The following is a 13,543-nucleotide window of genomic DNA, read 5'->3' on the forward strand; positions in this document are numbered from 1 at the left end:
AAACAAACATAATACACAGTGATGAGAAACAAACATAATACATAGTGATGAGAAACAAACATAATACATAGTGATGAGAAACAAACATAATACATAGTGATGAGAAACAAACATAATACATAGTGATGAGAAACAAACATAATACATGGTGATGAGAAATAAACATAATACATCGTGATGAGAAACAAACATAATACATAGTAATGAGAAACAAACATAATACACAGTTATGAGAAACAAAACATACAGGCTAGACAGAGAAAGAACACACAATACAGCTAGCACATACGTATACATATACATATACATTACTTACAGTTATGTGAGCCACTTAACGGGGGCATGGCACTACCTGTCATGACCCGTTTTGTATCCAGAATCTCCTTAAGTGGAGAGCGTATGAGTTTGTGTATAGATCTATACTGGATTGACTATCCTACACCTTGCTGCTCGCTACAGTGGGACTTGCAAGTCTACGGGTGCCAAATGTCATTTCTTACGACGTCTTACATCGTCGTTTTTCTATAGAGTCGGTAGCAGGATACAGGCCGATCACATGGTACTTTAAATAATAATTGGTTTAAAGTAATTAGTACAGCAGTACTTACTTAATACAACATTACAATACTATTTCATTTTCCCTTTACATTTACTTTGTGATATTCACACAATAAACAATAATGTAAAAACTATATTTTTGGTTAATGATAGTCAGATTTTGGGAAAATACACACTCTTACAAGAGACACACACATATACTAGATGCCTTGGTAGAAGGCCACTTTTAGTAGGAAACATAGGGTTTTCTTGGAGAGTTCAAACACTTACAAACTTTTACAAAACTTATATATTACAGACTTACAAACACTTTCATACAAATACAGACAGTAATATACTTATGAACTCACCAGCTTTAAAGCTGATAAACTCTTTCAAAATAACTTGTATTCTCAGGTCGCCAGTAGACAGGTACCGGAGTCAGGTAGGAGAGAAGATGGAGCTCGTTCAAGACTCATCTTTTATTTTGATGTATATTTTTGGTGTCTATAAAACTTGACAGAACACACCTGTATTAAATTATATTATTAATGCAATGGATGATGTTGTTGCTTGTTTACTATTTTGCATTCTTGTGATACTGTACATGACGTCCTCCACCCCCGAACGTTTCCGCCGTTCCGGTTTTGGGGTGTGACATAATACCACAACCAGACAAGGAACAATCAAGAAGGCTAAATAAAACATTCTCAGGCTAAAAATCTTAGTTATGTACAATGCTGATGCATACACTATGAAACTAAAATAATGATGTCAATTTCATATGAGGATGAACCCTAGGCTATCAGGCATTATATAATAAGGAAAATGTATCATGCAATTCCTGAAGGTCCCTAGTCTATCACTAGCATGCTTTTCAATATAACATAATAACAGTCAACTGTGTGGTAACTTGGGTTATACTTACTGGCTCCAGCTGATCGTACACATCACATCGTTCCTTGGTTACATTTGGAAACAATTTTGAAAATAATTTTAAAACGTTTGCAGATCCTTAGTTTTAGTCTGGATTCACACAAATGATTATCCAATTTTCTCCAACCAGGGCTTTGATACCAACTTGTAATGCCTCAAATCTCACAAAAATTTTAAACTTTTCAAAACAACCTATAATCATAAAATGTTTACAAATCATTGTTTCCAAAGTGTTTATCAATATCAGAGTACCCCAAAATCACAAGGCCTTAAAACAGGAGGATGTGTATGGTCACGCCTTTTCCTGTCCATTATCATCAGAAGTACCTAATATAATAAACTAAACCGTAAGACAAAGATTAGTGAGTTCCCCTAAAGTACAAACACATATAAATAAAAAACAACATGCATAATGGAGCCTTCAACCTAACCGGGCCACCTCGCAGAGCCTACATCCTCTATGGACCACTCTCTTAGCCTTCAACATGACTCGACCGCCTCGCAGGGCCTACAACCAATCCGGTCCGTTCTCCAGGCCTTCGATCTGACTAGAGCGCCTCAAAGGGCCTATAGTTTATCCGGACTGCCCTGGGTATCTTGGCCTTCCGCACAAAGCAGGACCGCCTCAACTCAACGAAACATAACATGTCAACATATACATAATAGATAAACATATAACCAGTCAACAGAAAAACAGACAGATCAGCAGATCACTACCGCATGCTAACATCCTACATACTAGGATACCAATTTAAACAGATCTCTACAACATAATAACAAATTAACATATAATAGGATATCCGATCCAATGGGCCGGCCTTTATGTCTTCGACCCATAAGTAAAGTGAGAAAGACTCACTCATAGTCTCACAAGTAGCTGATCAATACTCTACTCCCAAATACCGGCCCACCCAAATCCTAAATGCCAAAACATTACCCATTCTAAATTAATAACATTTTCCAAAAATACCCTTGGTCAAAACTATTCAAAATTAACAAGTCAACCGAGTCAACACAACCGAGTCATCTCAGTCGAGTCGAATCAGGCTTCATACGTGGGGCATACTACGGAGGTATGCGGGGCGTAATCGAACCTTGGCCGCAGTTAGGACGGTTGACCACGTACGCTGCGTATTCTAGGTTACGTATGTCGTACGTCCAAACTTCCCAAATCTTCAATAAGAGCTTAATGCCATAAGCTCTCACGTCTAAATTTCAGATCCATGGCCAAAATACAACTAAGAGTCATAAAGGTTTCAACTTTATGACTTTGCATGTCCATTAAGTGCTTAAAACACAAAATCTCAACATCTTAATGCAGCAAGACCTTCTATAACATGCATGGAGTGAAACTAACCCTCAAAACCACATTTTTATGACTTAAGACCCCTCATAAGGTCTGAAAGGATGATTTATTGGGTCAAGAACATTTCATGCTCAAGAATCACCAGTTTTGGGACAAAAAGTGTCCTAAAAGAACAAATGTATGGATCTACACGATGGAATGATCAAGTTGCAAACCTTATACCTCCTAGAGGTTTCTAACAAGAAGGAAATCCAAGATCCAAGATGCTTCCAAGCTCTAAGCTCTTCTCACCACCTTCTTCTTATTCTTCAAGAACACATCCAAAACACACTAATAGGCTCAAAATCCACTCTTCTCACTCAAGATTTGCTTGCGGTCATTTTTCACAGAGGGAGACTGAGGAAGAGATAAGACATGAGCCAATACAATGTGGTTTAAATATGGACCAAACCCTAAAAATTAGGGTTTACACATTCTTTACGTACACACCGCATAGGAGGTGTATACCTAGCGTACTATGGCGCACCCTAATATTCCTAGCGTATACAACATACGCTCAGCATACTACTCTTGGAAAAAATTACCATTTTGCCATTATGGGCCATTTTGCAATCCTTTTCAATCCGAAGGGCTATAATACCATATTATTCAAACATATGGTTGAAATTGAAATTACCTTGCATCGAGATGTTACCTATGTACAGATAAACTAGTTTTCAACTTTGATATATACATATGTTATGTTGTTAATATGAAACAAGTAATCATAACAACGTATGCTAGTTACTACAAAAATTATGATTTAATATGACATTGTATGTCATAAAAAGCATGTCATAAAAACTTTACCACCTTTGTAGTAATTCAAAGATGAAATTTTACACATGCATGTATATATATATATATATATATATATATATATATATATATATGTTGTAAGTATTATAACATAGAGTTTATACATGTACTTATGATCTTTAATGTGAAACTTACCTCTTTATAAAAGCGAGTACATTACAATTTTACGTATATACCAAACATACTCGACTTTTATAAACTTTATGGAAATCATTATGCCTAGTGACTTATCCACATATAAGTTAGGACTGAGAGCTATTCACATACCATAGTTAAGGGCTTTATAGTGAGACACTATTCATTGTAAACACTTAGCATACCGACACTATTGTAACTGTTAATGCTCGGAGCAAGATTCGTATGTCTAGATCTATACGGGGTTGACATCCCCAATTGTGGTAGCTAGCTACAACCTTGACCGATCAATCAAAGTGAGTGATAAGTATCTACAATCGTCACTATGACGTAGAATGAAGCACTGTAGGGGGGTACATTCAGTCACATACTTGGTTATATAACTCACTATAAATATTAACTAGAATTTCTCTCTCTCATTACAAACCATGGACTTGGTTTCATGCTAAACAGATTTAGAGTATGGATTTACTTATGCAAAGACACCTTTTGGTTTTCAAAGTTTTTTCAAAGACTCTTTACAAACACAATTTAAGTATGGTTTTACTTACAAAGAAAAATTTTTTTAAACGTTTTTAAAAGTATCATTGCTATTGTTAGCAGAAAACCTGTTACTCTCAACAACCTTGTGTTGACCATCAGAACTGCATGTGTGCTCAAAAAAATTATAACAAGCGTTTTAGACGACAAAATAGTCATGGATTTTAGGTAACGTACTTTACTATATTTTTTTATATCTTCCAACCCATTTAAGGCAATTCATGTATTTTATTATTATTATATGTAAGAACCCTATATTCAAACCTCAAGATGAAATACAACTACGGTTTGTTTATTGTTGTACTTGTGCTATATATTCAGTTTACTTGTGATCCATGACCTAAGTCGCACAACCCGACATGTTTCGTTGCCTCGGCCGGGAGTGTGACAAACATTCTTTCACTGACTCAAGTGGAAACACTAAATGTAAATCTCACTTATCCGCTCTTGATTCATTACAACAACCTCCAACTCATGAACGTGTGTTGCCTTCTGCCAAAGTGTTGCTAAAATATCCGATTTTGAATGGTGAATTTCACTTATTAAATGAAATCCTCAGTGAATTTACTCAATGCACTGTAAGTGACATTGACATTTACTATTTTTCAGACACTTCTAACACTAAAGAATCTTCCAATTCATCAGCATGTAATGACCGTGTTTCTTCTCAGTGTAACATAACCAGTTCCAGGTGTAAAAAAAGGGTTTTTAACTTAAATTATCAGGAGTCCACTCATTGGAAGCCTATTTTTAAAAGAAAAAAAATATTGGAATCAGGATATGCTATCACTATTGGGACCATTCATACAAGATCAATGAGTGCACATTTGATGAAAATACAAATCGTGCTGAGAACATTATAGTTCGAAATAACAAATGGATCAAAACAGAAAATTCACTAAACTGTCTTCTAATTGAATGCTATAATATTTTCCTTCCTAAGAGACCCATTACAAAATGGGCCAGTGTATGCTAATTCATTTCTTAGTACTACAGGTTCAAGAGTATGTGAAGAAAGATGGACCTACAGTTATGTTTGGAGACAGTAGCAAGGAAGAAATCAAAGGTTTTGGAAATGTCAAGTGAAAATCAGTTGAGCTGAAGAATGTATCTTTTGTTGAAGGTCTTCATAACAATCTTATTTCAATCAATCATTTTTGTGCCGCTGGCTATAATTTTTTTTCGGTAATGAGAAAGGACAAGTTGTGGACTCAGGAAACTCTATCATGTTTAATGCCATCAAGAAGAACAATGCTTACATATTTTATTGATCTTTTTGACTGATAAACAATTTCTTATTTATGTTTTCTTTTATTTACTTGTTTCATTTGAATAATTTCAAAATCTTGGAATTTTTTCTTCAACAAAAATAAAAAAAAATTCTACTTTTGCTTTTACGAATGGAGTATACATGTGTTTGCTTACATATCCTATATGTAATGTTCAACATCATGCTTCTTCTCTTTTAATCTTTTAGTCTCAGGATCATCCATCTCCTTCCTTTGAAGATGACAATATCATTTTCTTAAAAAGAAAAGACCATCTCGCCTAACATTTTACTCCATTTGTTGCAAGATCTTATCATTGAGCTTGGCTTTGCATCTTTTCTTCAACGCATGCATCCTTCTATATGAATGAAAGGAATTATGTCTATTCATCTAGTTGTGGATGCTCTGCTTACCCTCCTTTGAAGCCTATTTCTGTTGCAATGAGATTAGGTGAAGCTAGTGAGTATGGCATGACTAATTTCCATAGTCGCTCTCACTCCTACACAAAACCCCATCTGAGATCCAAAGAACACATTGTCAAGAAAATGCTCCATGTACCCCATTTCTCAATTCCCACTGGCTTGTTACTTCAAGTATTTTGCTGGCATACATAACTCGAAGGTTACAAAGATTGGAACCTTCTAACTCGTTGCTTTCAAAGACTATGTTTGTTGGACTTCTTTTGAATTTAATAAATATGGAGTTTGGAATCTATTTGCAACACATTGAAGGTTGAGAACATTTCTCTCTAACTCTTGTATTTGAATCCTTATTGTGGGTTGTGTTTCAGTTATGTTATTTTTATAGATGAAGGTTGCAGGGTAGATATCTTGGAAAGAAGAGTCATTAATGACCTTTCAAATCAAAGGATCCACCAAATCCGATATTTATGACTTTTCTAAAATAGTTGCATATTCTCTTCTTTTTGAATGATTCCTTGTTTGACTAACTCTTTTGCTTTATTTTTTATTTATTTTTCTCTTAAACCAATAAATTGAAAGTATGAAACTGTTTATAAATTATATCCCTAGAAGAATGTTGTTTTATGTGACAAGTCTCTCTAAGTATCTCATCAACGAGACCATCTCTTGAGATGACATTGGGTGACCCACTTACACAGATCGTTATGCATTGACATATATTTCAACAAAAGAATACTTGGTCCACATCAGAATTGTTTTTTACATGGCTTGGATGTTTATTTTCTTGGTTAATTATTTCTTACCTGACTCCATCCCTGGAAGCATGCTTGCCGTATGCATCAAGTCTCATGTTCTGCTGAAACATTAAACATTACCCAGTGGCTTACCATGATTGCATTTTATCAATGTAAGAGATATTTGCCAGGTCCTCTATTGAGAAAGGGTTTTTTTAATTCTTCTAAAATAGAGCTTAAGGATTTATTGTATAATTCCATACACTGATAAAAGTTCGAAACTCTGTGTCGATGGTTAGGCTATGTATCGTAGAATATCACACACACCAATCCTTTTTGACCCGATCTTTCTTCTTAAAAGCTATATGATTCAGTGTAAGATGTCAGACGCTGATGAGAACTAGAAAAATCTGTGCTGATGGGTGTAAGAGCCAGGATCCCAGAAACACATTCAGGATCCTCAAAGTCTCAGGATCCTTCAACATATTTTAGGATCCTGATTATATCATATATTTTCCTAAGATTTACAAAGGCTATATTCTGCTTTATTTTTCTCATATGTACAGAATTAGTCAACGAAGGACTTATTCTCAATGGAGAATCGTCTCAACCAAGAAAAAGACCCGGAATACCAAGTCAAACAACGTTCATATGCTGATTCTTGAAGGATCCCGAAAGTATCGGACTTCTTTTTATTAGTATTATATTATAAATAACACATGTAACTGGCAAACTATACACACGATTAGCTCATCTACGATACTTGTAATTACATTTACACATTCATCTCTATAATCAACATTTTTAATCAATAAAATCATCAAGGCAGGTGATCATTATCACCTCTCTAGGTTTTGTGCCGGAGATCCTAGCAAGGATCAAGGGCTTTCCTTGTAAACCCTCGTGTTGTATTTATTACAATTTTCTTCTTAAATCAGTTTAAACACCACAACCTCTCATTCAATTTGGTTGAGTTTCACTTGTGTAATTTTTGACCAAAACTATTTGGTGCCCACCGTGGGGCTATGGTGTTCAAAACCTTTCGAAAAATCATGTCTACGCAATCGACCCTTTCTTCTTCCTCAATTCCTACCATTTCCTCCAGAAACCTTCCACCACCTCTAGCTGGAGGTTCCAAAAAGACTCTTGATGTGCCGAAGAAAAACACTCCTCCAGTCACTACTCAAGGATCACAGGATCCTCCGGTAATAGTCTCTAACAATGTGCTTTTTGCCATGATGAGGATGCTGGAACAACATGTGACTCGACAACAAGAGCATAACAGGATGGTGCTCAAGGAAGTGGAAAGAATGAGGGTAGAGATCCCAACCCTTAGGAAGTTGCACCCTCGATCCTACAACCCAGGATCCTAAACTTCGACAACGCGGGATCCTCCAGATATCGCGGGAGATAGGATCCTCGGTACCAACATTTGCTCCTATCTGGGGTGCAACTCCTGACGAGTGAGCTCATGTGACCCAAGATCCCAATCAAACCTTCCTTGTGCCAAATACTAAGGATCTTGGTAACTTCGTAAATAATAATGCTTTTAACACTGGCTCTATGGACCTTGATACAGGTTTAAGCCTGATCATGGCTAAGGAACTTCAACATTTAAGGCGAATGATCTCGAGCGTGCCCGGAGTGGTCCAACCTATATTGGAAGTATCCCCTAGCAACCATAGGATCTCAAGATTTGTTCTAGAAATAGATGATACCGAACTCCCAAAGCGCTTCCAAACCCCCAACATGAAGCCGTATGATGGGACTATAGATCCTGAGGAGCACGTGGCATAGTACAGGGACATAATGAAGATCATCCCTATTCCCGCACACTTAAAGGAAGCATGCATGTGCAAGATTTTTGGTTCAACCCTCACAGGAACAACTTTAAAATGGGTTGTTAACGTTCCTGTTTACTCTATTACTTCTTTTTCTCACTTAGTTAATTTATTTAACAATCAATTTTCTTGTAGCAGAACATTCAAAAAGATCACTAGTGATCTTTATCGAGTGGTTCTGGATTCTAAGGAATCCCTTAGGATTTTTGTGTACAGGTTTTGCAGGGAAGCTCTAAGTGTCCCCAACATTGACATGGCGACTGTAGTTGAAGCCTTACAAATGGGCTTAAAGAAGGACTGTTTTTTCTACGAAGACCTCGTATTGACTCCATGCAAAAGGATGGACGGAGTTAGGAGCAGAGCACTAAGGTTAGTAATGCTCGAAGAAGAAAAGGAGATCCAAAAGAGGAGTAACACACCAATCTCATACGATCACCCTAATAGGATGGCCGACTCCTAGACCCAAAGATCCTATAAGTCAAAACCATATTCAAACATGATCATTATAGGGTTAATGCCCTTGAAGATGAAGGAGAGGAAGAAGATTATCCTAAGATTATAGACTATTGCTTTTCCAGTGGATATTTCAGGTATAATATTTGCTATGCAGGATCTTGGAGACAAAGTAAGATGGCTGAGAAAGGGAGAAAAATCCACCACTTGGAAAGACAAATCCAATTGTTGTCTGTACCATGAAGACTTTGGTCATATCACAAAGGATTGCATAGCTAATAGGAAGGAGATCTACTACCTCTTTTCCAAAGGATACCTCAAAGAAATCCTTGGAAGAAGAAATGAGAGATCAAATGAGAAAGATCAGGATCCTCAGAAGATCCTCAACAAACCAGAAAAGAGGCACGCCAAGGTGTCAAAAACAGAAAAAAAAAAAGAAGGGCCACGAAATAATACACCAATCACAAACGAGAAAGAGGTCACCTTCGAAAAAGGAGATAGACAAGACATCTATGATCGTCACCATGACGGATTGGTGATCAATCTTTACATCGCCAACCATTTCGTATAAAGGATCCTTGTCGATGGAGAATCATTAGTCAACATTATAATCCTGGATGCATTAAAAAGAATGAAAATCCCGGTGTCCGGAATAGTTAGAAGATCCTTAGTGCTAATTGGATTCAGCAGCAAAACCAAACACACAATGGATGAGATGAAGCTACCTATCTACATAGAGGGGGCAAACTATATGTAGTGTTTTTGTGTAATCGATATTTTATCCTCATATAACGTTATACCAGGTAGACCACGGATCCACGAAATGAAGGTTGTCCCATCGACATACCATTAGTGTGTGAAAATGCCCACCCCATGGGGAACAGTGAAGATCACATGAGAGCAACAAGAATCCAAAGAATGCTACAAGACTCCGATGAAATCTTTAACAAAACCATGACAAGCTTAGCAATTAAGGCTGGGGGCATGAGATGTGCTAGAAAGAAGAGATGAAGATGTAAAGGAAGTGCCCCTGAAGCCAAAATTCTCATAGGATCCTCAATGCATGAAAAAATCGAACAAGATCTAATAAAGTTCCTCAAAGATAGAAGCAAGAAAATTGCATGCAAGCACGAGGACATGAGAGGTATGAATAAAAATATAATAACCCATAAAATTAACATTGATCCATCTTTCAGACCAATACACCAAAAGAGAAGAAAGTTTTCACCAGAGAGAAACCAAATTATACAAGAAGAAGTAGAAAAACTTTTTAAAACAGGAATGATCGAGGATGTGAAATTCCCAAGGTGGCTAGCCAATGTGATTGTTGTATAAAAAAATAATGGTAAGTGGAGAATGTGTTGGATTAGGTGTCTAAGCCCATAACTATAATTGGTATGTACTTGAATTGATAGTAGCAATGTCCTTTTGGGTTGCCTTCAAACCTGGCAATTGAATAGGATTATTGTTGGAAAGAGAAGAATGATTTATTAATTTATTACTTGGTTAATAAATTAATTTATTAATGTATTATGGATATAATATATTAATTAGAAATCATATTGTTTAATTAATATTTAATCAGAAATTAATTTGGAATTAAGTTTGGGATTAAAGGAATTAATTGAAACTGCAGGGACTAAAGGTGACAATATTCAAAAGTTGAGTATTTAGCATTCTAGAACCTCCCTAAGAGGGATGGAACGAAATCTAGAGTGTCGTAGGATTTCCTTGGGCTCTAAGGGTGCCTTGGAAGCCTTAGGGAGGAAGTTAAGGGATTAGGGTTATCTAAGATACACCTGCCCTATCCTATACCTTCCTTATCACCTATATAAACCCTTATAGGGTTGGATTTCGTCTAAGGGAACTCTAAGAGAGGCTAGGGCCGAATTTTCCACTTCCCTTCTCTCTCCATAGTAATCCTTGGTTGCTAAGTTTGTTTGTGAGCCATTAGAGGCGCGACACTTGTGGCGCTTGCTACCAAAGTTCAAGATCTTCTAGGATTTGATTGTTATTACAATATAACAATAAAGGTATGTATCCTAACCCTAATTATATTTTAATTTCGAAATTACATGTGCCTCCTAGGTTTTCTATTTTTTGTGTTCAATGCTTGTATGTCTAATAGTGAAAACATAGATCCTCAAATTAGGGTTGCATGCACACATAGGATTGTTTGTTTGTATAAAACCCATCAGAATGTGTGTAGATTACACGGATCTTAACAAGGCTTGTTCGAAGGATCCTTTCCCTTTACCACATATAGAATCCATGATAGAAGCAACAACGAGTCATGAATTATTAACATTCATGGATGCTTCAGCGGGAATTCAATAGGTCTAGATGGAACCATCAGACCAAGAGGATATGATATTCATAACTCCAATAGGTATCTATTGTTATATGTTGGGTCAAAATATTGGTTTATGCTTTACTTTTCTAGCAAAATGTATTTTTCTGTCATGTAATAGGTGTTTGCGGTTGTGTTTACGACCGTGAACTGGTTCACAGTTGTGAACCTGTTCATGGTCCATGTGTCATATAAATAGATGTTAGGTGGGTGATGAGTGTACGGCTAGACAAAGAGAAGAGAGAGAGAAAGGAGCTTAAGTGTGTGTTAGTGTGTGTGGATCTCATGTAAAGGAGCATCATTCTATTCATCAATACATTGGGGTTCATATTATTATTCTTCTCCTTTTCTTCTATTTTTATCTAGCATCATCCGTTTGATTGGGATTCCACACCATCAAACGGATCTGATAGATAAACAAGCGAATTTGGGACTTACAAGTAGTATCAGAGCAAATCTGGTGTCGAAACAAACTTTAGTGGTGTTTACGGTTGAAAGAAGCTTAAATTTCTTCATTGTTCAAGGCTTGCTTTTGCATTAGATCATGTTTTCACAGCTAAGGGAATCAAGAACTGACTGAAAAACACTTGTTTTCATCCTTTCTGGGAGATTACAGTTATTGGTGTTGAAGGGAGTACGGCTGTAAACATTCTATACAGCTGTAATCCATTGAATTCAAAGGCCGTAAATAGTTAATCTTTTGAAACCATAAACTGTTAATCTTCAAGGACCGAAAACTCTTGCTTGACCGTGACCCATCAAACCGTATTCAAGTGTACGACCGTAAACAACTTTCAGCCGTAAACCTGTTTGATTGAGTACGGCCATCAACTGGTGTGGATTGAGTATGGCCATAAACCAATTCTCATACTAAAATTTTGTTTTCAAGTATCTTTTCATTTGATCTAGAAAATTTAAAAAAAAAACAAAAATGGATTCACAAAACTCTTACCAAGAATTGGACTCCATAATCGGAACAACCACATGTATTCCTCGTTTGTTATCAGCTGAAGGTTTCCTGGAATGGAAATATCGAATGGAAAAATACATCAAGATGAAGGATTTCAAGGTTTGGTGAAGATTTCTAAAAGGTCCAGTTAGAATCACTACCACTCTTCCAAATCGAACTGTTCTCGACAAAGATTTTGCAAATTACATAGACGCGGATTTCGAGAAAATTGAAGAAAAAGAAATGGGTCAAACCCGACTACAGATGGGTTCCGAAGGTTCACTCTCCCAAATCTCCTAATGCTTCTAATATGTGATGGGAGAGGGTACCTTGCAAAGATGACAATGGTCAACCCAGTTTCAAAATGGAGTGGGTTCCAAAGACCATCTGATCCTTCTCTGTGTCGGAGCAACTATGGAGGCCTATCATCAGACATCGGTTTGTTGATAGTGGTTGCTCCTGGCACATGATAGGAGGCATCTCTCAACTGTACAACATTCTGAACTTTGTTTGAGAGTATGTGTCCTTTTCGGATATGTTCTGAGATTATGTGTGCTGTTCTCAGATCTTCTGGATACAAATTCAATTGGTGACTTACAATTTGATTTTTCTTCTCGATACTCCTGAGTTTATCTTAAGCTGATTCATTTTGAAGAAATTTTTTTTATTTCCTTATATGTCTTTCTTTATTAGGCGTTATTGGGAAATGATATCAAGAAAGTGATAACGGGCAGACTGAACATGTGTAAGGGACTGAATCTGAATTGTCTAGACTCTGTGTTCAATGTGCTGGTGGGCACGAAGGATTTGATAGTGTGGATTTAGATAGGATTGTTTGGACTGACCATACGACGCTCGGGTAGATTGAGTAGGGAGATATACATGAGAGTCCACCGGTCACACTAAAGTAATATGTATCTAGAACTGTGGTTTAACTCTTCCTCGATGTACGGACTCTGTCCTTAATTCCGGTATTGATGGGGTGACTGGGGAATTCCGATAAAATAGGTCTGTAGGAAATTATTTTCTTGCTTTCTATCTGTCAATCATATGTTGCTTCCTCTGCGTGATTGGAAGATATCTGATCTGGATTCCAACATATGCAACTCTACTTCTACGCACCTCTTTATCTATGAAATTCTTTCTATATGTTGGCCATACACTATCCCCTCTGCGTGATCGAAAGATCCGACATGGCACACAACATATGCAAC

This window comes from Lactuca virosa, chromosome 1 (genome assembly GCF_052849685.1).
Source record: "Lactuca virosa cultivar CGN04683 chromosome 1, Lactuca_virosa_CGN04683_v6, whole genome shotgun sequence".
Taxonomy (NCBI): domain Eukaryota; kingdom Viridiplantae; phylum Streptophyta; class Magnoliopsida; order Asterales; family Asteraceae; genus Lactuca; species Lactuca virosa.